This window comes from Pararge aegeria, chromosome 19, assembly GCF_905163445.1.
Source record: "Pararge aegeria chromosome 19, ilParAegt1.1, whole genome shotgun sequence".
Lineage (NCBI taxonomy): Eukaryota > Metazoa > Arthropoda > Insecta > Lepidoptera > Nymphalidae > Pararge > Pararge aegeria.
Genome location: NC_053198.1, coordinates 17,145,001 through 17,150,000, shown reverse-complemented (window position 1 = coordinate 17,150,000; position 5,000 = coordinate 17,145,001). Strand labels below are relative to the sequence as shown.

General features: G+C 56.5%; 1 pseudogene; it reads right to left on the bottom strand.

The window, feature by feature from the left end:
• The window catches only part of LOC120632420, a 9,410-nt pseudogene that overhangs the window by 1,792 nt on the left and 2,618 nt on the right, over positions 1-5,000 (bottom strand).

Here is a 5,000-nt window from a genome sequence, read left to right as displayed (position 1 = left end):
CCATTCCCCGGTGATGACTGACCCGATTTCCCGCTTACGCCTGCTCAACTCCCCCTTGGGCGCGGTCCTACGCGCCGCATCAATCCTGGCAGCACGGATAACCTCAAGGTCTGCCGGCAACACTCCCGCCAAAACGGCCAAAGCAGCGGCACTATTCGATCTATACGCCTTAGTCAGAAGGATTAAGGATGGCCTTTGTGCCCTAATTAAAGCCGTCCGAACAACATAGAGCGACGCCCTCTCTGCCCAACACGCCGAAGCATACGTAACCGTCGCTACAAAGGTGCCGTAGTATAGGATGCGCAGCGCCGGGTACCGAATGCCCCAGGAGGAGGTCGATACCCTCGACATCTTCCCGAAGCAGTTCGCAGCGCGCTCCCCGATCGATCGCGCATGCTCGGCGAAGGACAGACTTGCATCGATTGTGACGCCAAGTACTACGGCCTGCCGCACGGCCCTGACTGATACGCCACCCAGTTTGATCACTGGAGCACGCTGAAGCCTGCCTCTTAAGGTCACCGTCTGCGATTTGGCAGGGGCGAAGGAGAGGCGGTTCCTTTGTGCCCAGCTTTCAAAGAGAGCAATTGAGTCGGCCGCAGCACACTCAATGGCCCTACGCGAGGTTGCTTCAATCAGCACCGTGACGTCATCCGCGTACGCAACAACCTTAACCCCCCTTGGTAGCGGCAACCGAAACAAGTCGTCAAGTAGGACGTTCCACAAAGTGGGACCCAGCACCGAACCCTGAGGACATCCCATGGTGGAAGCCTTCCACTGCACCCGGTCACCAATGAACAACCCAACGCGACGATTGCAGAAGTAGGATGCTAGCATGCGGTATATGTTGGGCGGGCAGCCACTTCGCTTAGCCTTAAGGAGGATCATCGGCCACCAGGCGTTGTCGAAAGCTCCAGAGATGTCCAAAAATATTGCCTGAACGTATTTTGATGAAGATTTCCTTGCCGTGCCTAGGATCTCGCTCAATGCTGTCACGGTCGAGCGACCCCGAATAAATCCGTGCTGGCAGGTTGAGATCTCCATCGTGATCTGGGGCGCACATGCCAATAAGACGCGTTCTAAAATTTTCCCAAAGACAGGGAGGAGCGTGATTGGGCGATACGCCTTCGGGTCCGTCAGAGGCTTGTCGTTCCCTTTGGGGAGAACAACAAGCCTACCGTCCTTCCAGACGTCCGGGAAGATCCCCTCACACACGCATTTTGCGACGATGAAGTGGAACTCCGCGGCCGCCACCACCCACACGCGCTTAACTATTCGCGCCGTGATGCCATCGATTCCAGGGGCCGTGTTCGGCAGAGACCTGACTATGGCCTGCAGAACCTCGCGGCAGGGCGGAGTCGCGTCGCAGCCCGACGGGATTACGGAGGCCGCAAACCGGACCTCCCTATGGTACGCAGTATCCTCCGCCGGATTATCGTCCGGACAGAGGGCGCGCAACAGGTTATCCACGGCCTCACCGACACTATTCGAGTGGCCACCGGCGTACATGATGCCGTTGATGACGTTAGCGGGGGGCCGAAACCTCCCACTGGCTACCCTGTACGCCTGACCATAGGGGTCATCGTTACCCGACTCAGCCACCCGAACATTGTAGCTGTTCTGCGACTCCACCATTAGGCGCCGATACTTCCGGCGCTCTGCGTGATATGCATCCCTTGCTCTTACCTCCCTTTCACCACCAGCCCGCCTTGCACCCTGCCATGCGCAGCGGAGTCTACCGACTCTCCTACGCATGACGTCCAGCCTTGCGTTCCACCATTCATATCCTCCATTCCAACCCTGAGCACGCAAACCTAAACATTCGTGCGCAGTCCGCACTACCACATTCGTGAAGTCTTGGGCGAGAGCAGAGGCGCACCTCCGCTCATCCAGGACCCCTACTCTCATACTTACCGCCGCTTGGAAGCGACACCAGTCCACACCGTTATCCCGAAACCGCGGCGGACCACCCTCAGCCGGCTCAGCGCACGGCACAGCTCGGGCCCCCCATGTGAGTCTAACACAGTAGGAAATGATGCGGTGGTCACTACTTGATGCGGAGGGCCACACCTGCCACTCTTCAGCTCTGACGTTTCTTGAAGTGAGTGACAGGTCGATGTTGGACTCCCCGTTAGGGCCATTGAACGTCATAGGCTGCCCCGGACTGTTGAGTAGTCTGAGATCCTTGGCAACGATGAATTCTTCCACTGAGCGTCTGCGATGTTCTGCCTCGTGCCCACGCCCGATATAGTGACGTGGCATGCTGTGCCACATGGGTGAGTGGGCGTTAACGTCCGCGCCAATTACTGTGCGTACTGAGCTGCCTAAGGCATCCAGTACTCGGTCCAGGTGCACAAGGTGGCCATCGATAGCCTCGGAGTATTGGAAGTACGCCGAGACAACCGTGACCTCCTCTGTGCCTCTCCTGACCGCCGCAACCATGCAGTGGCTGTTTGAAAGGTGGGACAGGGCCACCACACCGACGTCCTCGGCAACCACCAAAATCCCAGCCTTGGCGAGGCCACCATGCTGGATAAGACCGGGCGGGGGCTGCGAATGTTGTTCTTGGACAAGAACGACATCCAGCCCCAGCGCACGGGCGAGTGAAGGGAGTTCGCTCGTAGCAACCTCGGCGCCGCCGAGATTGAGCTGCCCGAAGGTTATATTGGTATGCCCCTTAGGGGCAGCCATAATTGATCTGTTGGACGGCCCTCTGTTCGGCGTACAGCCGCGCCGGGCAGTCACGCGACGCCGTCGCGTGTGAGTCGGCCCCACTCCGACCAAAACGGTGACAGGTAGCGCATTGCGCGGCCTCCGATTTGCAGGCGTCCTTCCTGTGGCCGACGCTGCCGCACTTTCCGCAGACCACATCCTTCGATTTACAGTACTTCTCGGGGTGTCCGTAAATTTGGCACCTCGAGCAGCATGTGATTTGCAGATAGTCGCAGACCTCCACCGCCTGCCATCCGATGAAGACACGCTCCTTATTTAGCAGCGCCTCTCTTAGGTCCGAGGGGCACTCCAAGACGACCGTTGTGGTACCAAACCTGCCGTTCTTTTTGAAAATCTTTGTTTGGGCCCTTAGCTTCTCGAGCGACCAGTCCGAGCCGCGCAGGTTTTGATCGTGCAGGGCCAGCAGCACTTCCTCCGACTCGGGGTTGCCGTCGATCCCCCGGAGACAGACCTTTGGTGCCACTTTCTTCGGCTCCGACACCCGAAGCGTGGCTGGAGCTGCATTGCGGAGCCGGTCAGCGGCCGACGGGGATGTGGTCTGCACCACGACGCCTGCGTTCCCTATCTTGCGCACCTTTTCGATCTGGACATCCAGTATCCTCGGGTTCACCGCCCTTTTCAATTCTGCCTTAGTGGCCTCGGCAGTGCGCAGAACCTCCACCTGGTCCGAAGCCGGGTAAAATGCAAGCACAGGGCCCTGCGCCCGAGGGATAGGGACCGAAGGTGCACGACTCGACACTTTTAGCGCCGACGCATATGATGTAGTGGCGGCCGGAGCTGGTCCGCCAGCGGAACCCTGAGGACCTCGGCATCCTAGGTCGGCACTTCTCTCCAGTTCGGCACACCTTGCGTTGCCTCTCGCCAGTTCAGCCTCCATCTCACTTAAGCGCAGGCTAAGGGCAGCTACCACCGCCAAGGTGTCTTGCACGCTTGCACTAATGGCGTTCGTTCCCTCCTTATTAATCTTGGAGGTTGGGCCCGTCACAGCAGTCATGATAGACGACAAATTCTTATTTACCCGGTCCAGCAGCTCAAGCTTTGAGGCCCGGGACAACATGGGAGAGCCCTCCTGACCTCCTTGTTCGCTGCCCGTGGGAACAGCCTCAGCATCCGGCGTTGCAGGGCGGCTTATTTGATGCGGTCCTGGTCTCAAGGTGGCCCCCGTAATTGAGGGCACACGGGCAGGCGTGGCCGGGCGGCACAGGCGCACCTTGTCGGCCGGTCTTCGCTCCTCCGGCGAAGTTAGTGGGCGCTTGCCTCCTGTCATTGATACCGGTGGCTGACCTGGCGGAGATTTATTCTTCCGGGGTGGAACCGGTGGAGAGTCCACTGTAACCGAGCCTGGCGGGGTACGCGCCAGAGACGCTCGCGGGGCGAAGGGGGAGGACGCATCCCCCCCCGGCTGGTCCTGTTCCTCCTCCGTGCTGCAGTCGCTCTCCGATGACGGAGATGGACTCACTGATTGACGATTAATTTTATCGACCAGTTCGTGTATTTATTAAAATAAAAAAAAAAAAAAAAAAAAAAATAGTACCAGAGCAAATTGGGCCGACCAAAGTCCGGACCCAACTTGGGTCAGAGTGTGTATACGACACTTAACTACAAACGTCAAGAATAATGTCAACTTAACGTCACTGTCAGACGACAACTGCCAAGATGGCGGACGGCGCACTGACAGCCGACGTACAGGCAGCCATGCTGCACGATGCAACTAACCTCTCAAACCACGTGCTCCCATGTGCGCACCACGTGGTTTTCTTAAGTACCGAAATATCACTGTTAGAGTTTATATTTTTAATGAACAATACTCGTGACTGGAAAAACTAAGCACTAGACATTAACTGGGTCCTTTCCCGTGGTAAAAACTAACATGTATTATAAATAACAGTCAAGTAAATAAAAACTAACCTCCACGAGTCCTATCTCACACACAATAAGGGCAGGAAATGGTCCTTGCCGACGTCCTTTCGTCACAAATTGTCCTTTGCAATGTTGATAGCAGCACTATACACTGAATCCACAATAGAACAACACTAAAAACAGAGGAAATACACTTAAAAAAAAAATAATTTTTAAATGCAGAGCACTCGCAAACACGTCCGATCGCCACGGCGGATGCGTAGCGAGTCTCATAGATAGGGACAGCGGGAATCTCGTTAATCCATTCATGCGCGTCACTAATTAGATGACGAGGCATTTGGCTACCTTAAGAGAGTCATAGTTACTCCCGCCGTTTACCCGCGCTTGCTTGAATCTCTTCACGTTGACAT